We start from the raw sequence: 13,865 nt of genomic DNA, 5'->3' as shown, positions 1-13,865 counted from the left end.
TCCCATGGATAGACTTCTTCAATAGTTTATTGCCATACTACATGAAAATTTCCATATATGTATTGTAGTGTATTTCTATCCATTCTATATATTCCTTTATTGCATGTTATGTAATTACAAGTATGTGCACTTAAAATATGATCTGTGTTTATCTTTGTTCTTACTATTAGTTTACTTAAACTTTTTTTTTGGGAGCTTTTCTCCTCGGATCTCTGCTGAAAAAGGGCTTCTAAGAACCCAGACAGACTAACCCAGTTAACAAATGTAAAAATAAATAAACATAAAATAAAAAATTACTGTCAGTAGTAGCGGTGGTGGTGCTGCGCTAGCGTCGCCGCCTCACAGTTAGACGTTGCCCGTTCGATTCTCAGAGCATCTTCTGTGTGGCGACATGTGTGAATGGGCATTCCTTCGGTGAAGGTTGTGCATTAGGCTCAGCAAGCCAGCACATAAAAGTCTACTGCCAATCATTAGCAGACCGGAGTTCAGCTGTGACGACCCCTGAAAAGCCGAAAGACACAACAACAACTGTCAGTGGCAGTATGACTGAGCCCAGCCAAAATGTATTTGTTGTTGGGAATGTAATGTTTACCATTCCAAAAAGCTTAGTGTGCATGTAGGCCATAGGAGTGAGGAGACATTGTCAGGTGACCCATGCGGGTGGAAAGAAGGTAGTTGTGGCTCACAGCTCGGGTGTTACCTTGGGGGATCACTATATGTTGTACCTACAGACCACAACACTGCAGAGCATGTGCTGCCTAGAGGTTGCCAATCCTTTATTCGGTAGCACTATTGGAGCTCTAATGAGCTACTATGGGGGTTATTAGCTGCAAAAGGGAAGAATAATCTTGGGATACAAATTGGTCGATCTAACCAAGTGTAAATGGAAAGGTATTTTGTTTTTTGACTCAAGGAAGATGCACTTTTGGAATGAAATGTTCATGCTGCTTCATCATGTAAGTAATTACTAGCCTGGCTTATACTTACCAGTGACCTTTTCAGAGATCAGCAATATAAAGGGGGTGTGGCTTGGTCAGCAGTGTTAATATGGGTGTGGCTTGTTGGGCAGCAGACTGGGAGCGGTGAGTACAAATTTGAAAATCCTGGCTACACCCCTGATAGACAGTCCTGCTTCTTCCAACCAGCAATCTTTGTGGTGCCTGGCAATACAAGATGTTGCGAGAACCGTGTCATCTTATTGCAGTTAGTATAAACATTCAATAGCATACAGAAACCCCCTTTTTATTAATATGCATTTGGAACATAAGAATGCTTTCCGGAATCATACAAAGTTTGGCACCAGGACTCTTGTTAAACAAATTAGTTGACATTCACTTTCCTGCCAGTTAGTTTGTTACTATTTATTATTTACCATGAATTGTATTAGTGCAAAGTCTGCATCTAATATTTAAGCAAAATAGTTTAAAACCTGCCGATTCATTTATTATTTATTTATTCATTCCACAAGGCAGTGTTATGAGGCATATCAGTTATTAAATACATTTTTCTATTTGTTTGTGTCTGTGTAGTTCATGACCTTTATTTCCTGATACCTTTGAAAACAAATGCGTGTACACAGTGGGTTTTGGTAACATCCTGATTTGTTTTCAGCTAAAAAAATGTCAAGAAAGGCATAGCTCTGCGGTGGGTAGGATGCGAACAAAAGGACTAGCCTGCATAAAGTAATTAACTGTAGACCTGCTGTGCTCTGCAGACGGGCATTTGATTCATAGCTTCACCTTCCATACTCTGTTAATGGGTATCCAGAGTCATCAGTGCTCCACTTCTGTTTAAATGGCCAAAATACTGCTTTGATTTTTTTCTGAGAAAAGCAACTCATTTGAGATTTTGACGTTTCTACAAACTTTTGGGATGCCACTATTGCAGTAACCTTAATGATGGTTATAATTAGCTATCTCTTATACATAAAACACACACATGTGTATCACTTCTTTGCAGTCTGACTTCATTCTTCCTGGCATTATCATGTTGTTGTTGGCTTCTCATTTTGTTTGTAACAGGTAACTACAACCTATTTCACTCTATCATTGTGTTACATGGTATTGTCTTGAGGTAAATAAAATGCAGCCTTCATAGGCTGATGGCCTCTCAACCCTGGGAAAAGAATAGATCTATAACTAAATGAAGGACATGTTAGATAGTCAAAGTTGACTTCAAGGATCACCCCTCTCCTGACAGAGAAGCATCATCTAAAAATACAGTGTTGCAGTACAGACAACTCTATCCAGAAACTGATTTTGTGTGTGTGTGTGTGTGTGTGTGTGTGTGTGTGTGTGTGTGTGTGTGTGTGTGTGTGTGTGTGTGCGCACTCGTGCGCCATCTCACAAGTTTGAATTCTAATTGCTAACCACAGACAGATATTAATCCATTAAATTGTAATGCATCCACTGCCAGATAATTACCACAGGTACTATTTCACTACAAAATCTATTTGTATTTGGGTTTTAAACATTTGTCTTATACATTAGTCCTAAAATAGGTTATTAGCATCCATTATACAGAACCATAAATTGCACTGCTTTTTCGAGTGTGCGGTTGAGTAATTTAGTTAAATACACATTAAATAGATAAGTAGCTTATCGGATATTGAAGAAACACTGATCTTCTAGGAGCTAATAATTACTCTCCTTGTAGTGTCTGGCCTTATTACACCCGCAGGGTTGTCCATTATTCCTTCTGCAGAAGGTAGTAGTGCTTAGGTTTGCAGCTTTTGACTGATTCATTATACTATCACAGCTTTGCTTCATTGTCAACTAAAATATGCAGGAGGAGAACTCTAGTCAAGTGAAGACGGATGGGTACATGTCTATGCAGCTGTCTTAGCATGGATGTGCTCCTAATGATAAGCAATGAAAAATGCTTGTTTTTCTTTGCTTCTTTCTAAACAGACTTCCCTGCACAAAATATAATTTCCTCCCACTTCAGTTTCCCTTTCGTAGATTGTGAAGGTGTGTTGCCCAAGCCTCTCTTTTCCTTTGCTTTAATTTAGGTGATCCCAAAAGGGAGGTTCTGTTCCATGTGAAAAGCAAAACAGTAGCTGTCACAGAGATGGTAGCTTAAATGCCAGCACACTGATATTTTACTCCCACACATTTTCTTGCAGAAACATAACACATTCATTTTACTAATTTAGTGCTATAATATGACTGGAAATTAGAATACTGTAGTAATATTTCATAACCTATTCATGCAGCCATGTGCATCGGTAGTGTTGACAGCTCCTGAAGTGTAGAAATCTGCTATGCAGTCTTGCATATTTTAACAGCAGGAGAGTAGAGAAATAATCAGCTTCTCACACTGTTGCTCTTAGATACACCTTACTTCAGAAAATCAATGTCTGGCTATGTTTCCATTTCCTTATGTTTACTGATTTCTGTGTTGCCTATTAACTTTTTCTGCTTACACCTGACATTTTTTTCTCCTGTTTTCCAATTTGAATGCTCACATTAGAATGTGAAGCAAAAAATGACTACACAAAAAAATAAATTATTTTGGATTTATTTGGATGAGCAGTGTGTATAGCTTAGTGTCTTAGTAGTAATTTCTTGCCCTGCTCAAGCTCAAACACGAGTAATGGAATACGTGTGATTTTTTTTCCTGGAAGTTCTTTAATTTTTAACTAGGATCAACACCAATAAAATATTTCAGCCCCAATTCAAAACGTCTGCTACTGTTTAATCTATCCAGATGTTTGCAGTCCAGACTTACTCCAACTGTAAGGCATGTCTCCATATTTGGGAAAACAAAAGCCATACTAACATATTATATGACACAAAACTTTGCAGTTCAGATGCTCATGTATGGAAAGAACAGATAACACTCTGAAAGCTAGAAATGTTGGTATATTCTACATGGACTGACATAAATGAAGCCCTTATATAACCACAGTGGTCTAAATGCCTCTGAGTTTGAAGTGTACCTATGACCATTATCAACCCCTGTTTTCCCATTTTTACATGGAGGCAGGATGTTTTATCAACTGTCGCCTACTTTGTGTTTTCAGCATCACGCTCTTGCTTTTCTTCAACAGTCATGCCTGAATGTTGCAGGTCTTCTCACACACAATCCATCCATCTCTTGATGGGACATCCTTGTTTCCTCTTGTCTTCTTCCTGCCTCTCCTAAATTGGTTTCATAAAATTGTGTTCTACTTACTAGCATGAGTGGCCAAGCTGCCATAATTTGTTTGCCTTGGCCTTCTCTACAACTGGGGCTACTTTTATTTCTACTCCTATGCATCTGCCTCCCAGTTTACATTGTGGGCACTGCATCTCCATCATCTCGTTTCCTTAACTGTTCGATCTTCATTGCCACATTTCTGTGCTCCACAGAAGCGCTGAGAGCACCACTGGTTTGCACACCTTGATCATTAGGTTCTGGCATTTTTTCCTGTCATACAAAATCCCTGACACTTTTTAAGTCAGTTGGCTGCAACAGATCTGGTTCTAGCTTTAATCTGCTCTTTTAGACTTCCCTTTTCCTCTGCCACCTACACTGTTCCACTATCTTCTCTTCTATTTCAGTTTTCAGCATATTCTGATTTTTCTAATTTGTTGCTAAGATCACTTAAATGCCATTACTCAGTTTCAGCTCATGTGCCCTTAGTTTTATATTCCAATCCTATATCATTTTCTGAAGCTGCTGTTCAGATTCCATTAATAGTGCCATATTGTCTACAAGCAGAAGGGTGCCACAGTGGTGCAGTGGTTAGTGTTTTTGCCTCACAGCAAGAGGTTCTCTAGTTCAATTTTCAGCTGGGGAGCCTTCTGTGTGGAGTCTGCATGTCCTCCCCATGGTCACGTGGGTTTCCTCTGGGTGCTTTGGTTTCCTCCCACATTCCAAAGACATACAGTAGGCAGATTGGGCATTCTAAATTGGCTGTAGGTGACAGCGTATGTGAGTGGTGCAAACCAATTACTGTGGCAGGGCTAGCCACCTGGCAGTGTAAACCTTGGCTCGAGATGATTGTCACTGTGAAGTGACACCCTGACCCCGTATGAGAAAAGGGGTTGAGGATGGATGGATTGTCTGCAAGCAGAAGGTTTGATAATTTTTTCCTTCTGACCTGCTTGCTGATGTAGTACATTACCTGTAAGAACAAGAGTGGGCTGATGGTTGAAGTCTGATTCACAAACACTGCACCAAAACACTTCTGTAAGTCTGAACACTGTTTGTACTTGTGTCTTTTGATCATTGTTAGATGCCTACATTAATTCTACCAACATTTCTGGAACTTTGAACCATTGCAGAACTACCTATATTAGCTTTTTTGGGATCTTGTCATATGTGATATCCTTGTATATGAATACCCATTTGGACTCTTTCCTCATCTCCAGCTTCTCCAGTACCTGTCTCATTGCAGATGTTTAATCAGTTGTGCTTCATCCAAGTCCAAACTGCTCATCTCCCATTTTAGTTTCTAGCACCATGCATACATATTTAAAAAAAAAATCACCCTCTCCAGCCCTTTCATATAGTGTGACAGGAGTTTCATGCATCTTTATGCTTGTAGTTGCAAAATATCCACTTTGTTCTTATGCATACACTGGACTGCTTGTTCTGCAATAATGTGGGATATATCTCTGTCTCGCCATTACCTTCAGCAGCTATTTCTCCTCTTTTGCTCCAATGTCTTGAGCATGTCTGTCATGGCTTTATTTGAGACTGCCTCTTTCCTATAAAATTTTACTTGTGTGAATCTGAGTTGCACTAAAGACAATGGGCTATCAGAGAAGGCTCATAGCATTATGTTCTATTGCCACAGCATTCAGCTTAGTACGGCTGAGCTACAAAGCAACTTAGAATTTTTTTTCTAAGTTCATAATGGAAACTGAATGGTGGAGGAAATGTATAATTCACTGAAAAGCTGTACTATTTTAAAGGGAGTAGGAAGCCATGAAGGATACACTAGGAGGAAGTAAATATTTTAGAGTTAAAGAAAAAGAATACCCTAGGCCTGTCACAGGTCTGCTGGGCTATCTGGGAGGGGAAGAACATAGGTTCGTCATATGTGAGCTGGGCTGTAAGCAGGTGGTTTTACACACTGCCTGCTGCATTGTGCAGTGATGCCTAATTATCTTTAGAAGTCTTGCAAGTGCAAATTAGAAAGGGATGTTGATACTGTCTGCATTCCTCTTTGGCAGTTTGTTGGATATACTATAGCCACCTGACATGCACGACACATTCTTGGTCTACTCTTATAAAATTTCCTCCCCAGTTTGTGGATGCCTTTGCAGCTAACACTTCCTTTGGGTGATTTCATATACCTAGCAGGCATGAATTGTATTTCCACCTGTTATGAATCTAAAAAAAATATTTGTGCCTACTTAAACTATGCATTTCCTTATATTTTGCTAGGGGAGCTAGTATTAATTGTAATGTAGTTATTGTTTATACTAATACTATACTTTATGTGCTAATCTGGAAACCTATTATTCACATTACAACTAAAAAGCTTTTCTCGTTCATTAGACCCATCTTTGTAAAAAATGTAACACTGCTTTGGAGAATTCACATTCCACCAAAATGAAAAATTAAAAAAAGAACAATCAAGATACAGGATGGTGATCATGAAAGTGGCAGGCATTCTACTTATGATTCCTGATTTATGATGGGTGAAGGAATCTCATACAAAACCAAAACACTCATGGAGTTATGTATTTTTAATCTATAAGGCAAACAAGGCTTATAGTTAAAACACATGCACTCCATCTTTAGTCAATTAAAGGAAGTGATAAAAATGTTCTTATCTGCAAGTACATGAGGGAAGAGAACTCTTTCAGCAAATATATTTTGATTTTGTCCATATTAAATCAACTCCAGTACAGCCATACAGTAAGATAAGCAAAACTGTTGGATGTTCTCAGTGGTCTATCATGCAAAACTGATGTTCATCATTCACACTGGCTCAGTAGAACACAAGTTCTGTTGTGTCAGTAGAGCACTAGGCTTCTCATTTCTGCTGTTTATCTGCTTCATTTGGAAGTTCTGACAGGAAAAGTTTGCATTTTTTCACTTTTTGTCTTTATTTATATGATATTTGCTACTGTTTTAACACTGCAATAGATGTTGTTATTGTTAAATTGTGATTTTACCACAAATTAATTTATTTGTATTTTTGTTGTGATTTTTATTTCATTTCTGACTAGGAAATCTCTAAGTAAATATTTATGCTGTTTTAAATGTTTCTGCTTGCTCTACAGGCCTATGTTTAATTGTTTTGCACTATCTGGACACATGAATTCTGCTTGGTACTGTGGCTGTGTGCTGCTCCTTACTACAGTGTGCAGACTGTACAAGAGCGCTTAGGAAATTTTAAGTAGTTTCTGCTACATTTTATGCAGTTTAGCCCTACTTCCTATATGGGAACATGGTTTATATTTTCTACTATTCCTGTCCGTTGTTAGCCCTTAATAATGTCAGCATATTATTCTGGTTGGCCTTTTTCCCCACGACTTGATGGATCCTGATATGGCTGTCCTCCCCCATCAAATACAGTTACACCTAAAAAGGGAAAAAAAAAATCAACAAAAACATGCCTCAGCCTACAGTTTGTGAATCTGTTGTCACCCTAAGCTGGCCTGAAAACTATTTACATTTTTCCTCCATCACCGTCTGATGTGTGCCCACAGCCCACTATGGTACAGGGGTCAGCCACATCCTCCAGGGCTGTTCCAGTGCCTAGCCTGGTACGGGAGACTCAAACGCTTTCGGTGTAGAAGAGGTTCAGGGTAACAGATCCCTTGCCAGGTATTTTGTCCACTAGTGTAGTTCTCAGTAAAAACACACTCTTTTTACTACTGTTGGCACAACTTCCCCCCAAAGCAAGTTCTCGCTCCCACCTATCTTCTTCTTAACTCCCTTCAAAGCAAGTACTCGCTTCCACCTATCTTCTTCCTTCACTTGTCTATGGTGCCCCATTGCTAACCAATCTCCAATCCTCACTCAAAACTAAATTAGAAATATGGTATAACAAAATAGCCAAACTCGCAACAAACACCCACCTTTCCATCCACCACTGCACACCCCATAAAAGCACTAAATTGGCTTGAATTTCCCCACTACCTTATCTATCTTCAACAAACTACCACACACGACATACTTACAAAACCTTAGGATTGTCCTGCCCTTAATTCCTTATTTTCCCAGAATAATCCCACTATGTCCTTAACCAACACCTCCTGCAAATTCACAAAGCCAGTCTACCTGCTGGTCAACTACTATACTCCTGGACAATAGCTAACACCTGGAACAACCTTCCCCTGGTCATCTGCACCACCCAAATCTCTGTTTCCTTCAAAACAGCTCTTTGTAATCACCTCCACTCTACCTGGATCTGCAACTGTAGTCAGCCTCCTCCTTCTTTAACACAGTAACCACCTCCTACTGTAACACAGTTTCAGTTCCTTCCTATCATTTCCTATATCTCCTATTTCCATTTACATTCCACTCTCTGCTCACATCTAATATACCTCTCTTCTACACCCTTTCCCATTTCCTATTAACTTTCAGTTCTACATCTCTTTCTCTCTCTTACCCCAAACATTACATGCCAAGTCTATCTCTGTTTTGTCTCTTACTCCATGTCTTCTTAGAACTTCTCTACTATTCCTCAAATACCCTAAAACTACCATATTTGGTCTGCTGCTAGTCTCTTAATGTGATTGCTCCTAGTTTCTCAATTTACCTGATTCTTAGAACCACTGCTATAATGTGTTTGCTAAGCATTTAATATAAAGTTTACATTATTCTACTATGTCAACTATACTTAAATTACTTTGTATTAAGCTTATCCTGTGTGCTAATATTTTCCAAATGTGCTACTTTGTAGTAAGTATACAAAAAAAATAAAAAAAAAAAAAATAAAAGTTTACCCTTTAAGCTTTTTTGTATATTCGAAGTGTGTTTCTTGTGGGACTTTTCTCCCCAGACATTCACTGAAAATGAGTTCTTCTTGGCTTAGTAGACTATCTCTGTAAACAAATGCCAATAAGCAAATAATAGAAACTTCATCACAGTGAAGACACGCTGTTTATTACCATGTAAAGAGCTGATGTGGTTTCCTTAGCTAAGAGTGCTTTACTGTCAGCTAATCTTGGACACTATATACATAATGTCTATAGAACTACTTTTTTAAAGGGCAGTCTAATGCTGCAGATAGTGTTCACTACTGTCTCCATCACAAAGTCCATCCAATCTGATTTTTTTGAAAGGTGAACAGGTTCAAAAAATGAAGCAGGTGATCATCTTTCTAGAGATGCTAGTTACGTTTAGAGATGTTTTTGGCTGAAAGCTATCTGAAACTATGCCAGAGACTGGGAGAGTTTATGATCTTATTAATAATGACATTCCAAATGCTTGGGCTGGTCTTTCTCTGTTACCAGCCTTAGAAGATGTTTTACATATAAAACTCCATTTGTTAGTGAACCAGCTCCGAAGACTTTGTTGCATCTTTGTCTGTTGAAGAGAAATGTAATAAAAACGAGGTTGTTTCTAGTGTGACTTGGGTTTTGAAATATACTTTGAGAAGTGTGTTGGAAGGTATGCAGCTGCTTCTGTTGTATTGAGAAGGTATATTTGATAATATAACCTGAGTTTTTCTGAGGATTTAAAAAATGATTTTTTGAATGCTCCTTTGCTCCTTTAAGTTCCACATTTGTGTTCGGTCCTCCTGCTACCCAGATTCTCAACCAATGAGATGATAGAGGTAAATTGATGCATAGTGTATCTAGACTGTTTCATATTCCAAAGTTCTCCACTAACAAAGTGTCTGACTTCAAAGGGCAGAACAAACAAAATTACCAGCCTAACAAGAGTCAGCGTACCAAGTGGAAATGGCAGGAGGATAATGCTTCCAAAAATAAAAGGGGCTCCTTTTCTAAAAAAAAAAAAAGGATCTTTCCCCCTTGATGATGCCAAATTTGGTCATCCTGTCCTTTCCTTCTGTCCGTACTCCCCTATCCACCTCCACCAGGGTTTCGCTCAACAAAGTAGCGTGACTACAAAGTCTCAGATAAATGAGTGTTGAGAATAATTCAGGAAGATACTAGTCCGGATACCTCTATTCTCTCTGGTACTCCTTTACATGTTGCAAGCAGCGGTTATAGGACCACATCCTGCACTACAAAAAGGAAAAAGATTTTACTCCAGAATCTTTTTGTTACCACAGAGACCAGTGTTAGATTTGTCTTATCTAAATACTTTTTTGAAAGTACCTAAAGTCAAAATGCTCATCATGCAGATGGTCCTACCCCTTCTCCACTGTTTCCTGGTGACTTTACATCTGAAAGATGCCTATTATGATGTTTCAATTGTGTCTGATTTCAGGAAATATCTGAGATTTGCTATGCCTGTCTCACATTATCAGTTTTCTGCTTTACCCTTTGGGCTATGTATTGTGTCTTGAAGATTCACAAAGTGCCTGACTCAAATGGTTGCTTAGTCAGGATTCAGGGCATCCACATTTTCCATTATTTAGACAACCAGCTGATTTATGCAGTGCCCATTTCCAGGTATTTAGAATCATTACACAAGGTCTTGATGATTCTAGATCACTTAAGCTTCAATTTGAACTTACAAAAGTCCCGTCTTGCACCCTTTCAAAGAATTGTATTCCTGGGGTATATGACAGACACAGAAAAATAATTGCCTTTCTACCAGATGACAAAGTCCTGACTTATCAAAATATTATCAGGCCTCCAACTCTGACTCAAGATGCCCACTCCACCTATCTCAACCTCTTTGAATCTATCAAGATTCACTTTACCCTGATCCTGGGCGACTTTAACTATCCAACCATAGACTGGAAGAAATACTCATGCCAAAACAGAAATGCCCTGAGATTCTTTGATTTCTTCAATGCAATTGCCTTGGACCAGTTGGTTGACACCCCCACAAGAGGTGAAAATATCTTGGACTTGGTATTAACCAACAAGAGTAACCACTGCAGCATCCCTACAGTGTCATCTTCCCTGGTAAGATCCGACTACAAAGCAGTTACTTTCAAAGTCACCATCTCCCCAGACCCCCCCCCCCCCCAGCTAGGGTCAAACAAAAAAATTTCCACAAAGCTGATTACAACCACCTGAGGAAAAGTATAAACAGCTTCACAGCCCCCTCCCCCTCCACAGAAACTGGCACATCTGTTCAAACTTACACCAAAATACTATATGAGCATTTATATAGCTGTATGGAATCAGGAATACCAGACAGGATGAAATCATCCTCCTCAAGTAAGAGTAAACCTGTCTGGTGGACATCTACAATAAATAAACTCTATAATAATAGGAAAAATTTGCTGTCCAGGACCAAGAAGGAGCAGGTGTCTAATTCAAAGTAATGTCTCCTTATCCTGAACAAGAAAATAAGAGCACAAGTGAAATCCTCCAAAGCAGACTTCAAGTCCAAACTGGCCACATCTACTAAAGACAATCATAAGGCTTTCTTTACATATGTCAACAATCTCAAGGGAAGCACCCGGACCTGCTCAGAACTGGAGGTCAAGGACACCATATACACAAACCCTGTATATATAGCCAACCTGCTGGCAGACAGGTTCAGTGAAAACTTCACTCTTCTGCCCCCCCCATCAGTAAAACAGGACATCCCCAGTACCTGCCCCCCTCCCCTTATCTCCAGGGAGCAAGTCATCACTGCTCTTTCAAAGGTAAAAATTACAGCCTCCATGGGACCCGATAACATCCCAGGCTGCATCCTACATGAACTCAGGCATGAACTTGCAGCACCAATAGGACCCTATTTAACCAAAGCCTGAGTACCAGCTTTGTCCCAGTGGAGCTTCCACCAGTCCAGGGAATTATAGACTTATCAGCCTAACTAGCCTGATCTGCAAAGCCATGGAGCGGAGTATCATGAACCTCATTAACGAGGACATTGGCAACCTCCAGACACTTGATCCCACACGAGTTTGGTTTTGTCAAGGGGAGGTCATGCCTGTTAAATTTGGTCGACTTCTTTGAGACAGTCAACAAGGCCATAGATGAGGGAAAGATGGTGCACACCACCTACCTTGACCTGGCCAAGGGCTTCAATACCATTCCCCACTCAGGTATAATAGATAAACTCTCTCAACTAGGCATCAATCCATATGTTACAAGATGGGTAGCAAACTGGCACACTGACAGAACCCACCTAGTCAAAATAGGGGAAGCCACCTCAAATAGTAGACCTGTAATAAGTAGTGTACCCCAGGGATTGGTCTTGGGGCCTCTGCTGTTTAGGGTATATATCTCAGAGGTGCAGGCCAAATCTAGTGGGCTATGGCTGACCAAGTTTGCAGATGACTGCAAGCTTGGTGCTGTCATCAATTCCCCTAGTGATGTGGACATCCTCCAAGAGGGTCTCACCCAAACAAATAACTTGTGCCAGAAACATGGCCTTAAACTGAATGCCAAAAATGTATCATCATCCCTTTGGGGAAAATGACATCCCACAAATTATCACATTGATAATAAGGTACTAAGCACGCAATCTGTCGTGAGGGACTTGGGAACCCAGGTTGATAGCAAACTGACTTTTGACCACCATATTGCCTCCATTGTACGGAAAGCTTTCTACATGGCCCACCTCATTAGTAAGGGCATCTCATCCAGGGACAAGGTGGTCATAACATCCCTGTATTTTTCCCTTACAAGACAAAATATTGGATACGATGTCCCTTTCGGCATGTAAGTCACAAAGCACATGCAGCAGCTGGAGAGACCACAGAGATTCCTCACCCAGATAATCCAGGGCCTCAGACATCTCCCATACATAGATAGGCTAAAAGCCCTGTCCCTCTACTCAGTCTCCTACAGACACCTCAGAGGTGGCCTCTGTTTGGCATACAAAGCAATCTCAGACCCCACCCTGCTGGGACTGCTGCATATCCACAAGTCAAGCTCCACTCAAGTAACTCACACGCGAGACCTCAACCTGGCCTGTGACATCAATAGGACTTGTTGGCAGGACAGGTTTGTGTCCTAGTGACTCTCCCATTTGTGGAAAAGACTCCCTCTCCACATAAAGCAGAGTATCTCATTAAACCTTTTTAAGCACAACCTGGATAACTGAATGGGGAACAGAAAATGCACCCCTGGGACTCCACCTATGCCTCTTCTGGACAGTGGCATGGGGTACTGAATTGTTGGAATATGTGCTAAATTCTTGGCTAGGCTTGTAAGGGCCTCAGAGCCAATAGCCTAGTAACTTCCTATGATCCTATGATTTCACTCTTCAAGAAGCTGCCTCTGCAAGATAGTTTCTCAAAATTCTGGGCTTCTTTTCATCAGTGATCTTCATGATAACACTGAGCAGACTCCCTGTGATAAAAAAAAATTCTATAGTTTCATTACCTACATTCCTTATGAGTTTCAAGAACCAGTGTTGGAATCTGAGAAATTAGATTTACAGTGGTGGGGGAATCAGATGTCTCTCAATCCAGGCCTACCTTTCATGCTCCAGACTGGAGTTCAGTCCTTCCAGATGGACATGTCAAACTTTGCAATGACCAGTGGAGTTCAAGTGCAAGGTGAATTGGGTTCTTTGGATACTACAAAACACATAAACATCAAAGAAATGTTAGCAGTGATTCAGGCCTAAAAGGTTCCTCACTTCTGGTCTCCAGGTCCTCTTTTAGTGATAAAAGTAGAAAGGTGCAGTGTTATGTTAATCAGACTCAGAAACCAAATATAAATAATGCCACTGAGGATCCAATCACTGATTAAAAAAATACATTTTATTAAAATAATAAATAAAAATGATTGAGTGCTTTTGTCTGAACAAAGTGATTAAAATAATATTCTGATGAAGTCCCTCTTCTAGTGATCTCAGACAACACCACATTC

The sequence above is a fragment of the Protopterus annectens genome, chromosome 14.part0 (genome assembly GCF_019279795.1).
Source record: "Protopterus annectens isolate FY-2018-M chromosome 14.part0, PAN1.0, whole genome shotgun sequence".
NCBI lineage: Eukaryota > Metazoa > Chordata > Ceratodontiformes > Protopteridae > Protopterus > Protopterus annectens.
Note: the sequence above shows the minus strand (reverse complement) of the source record.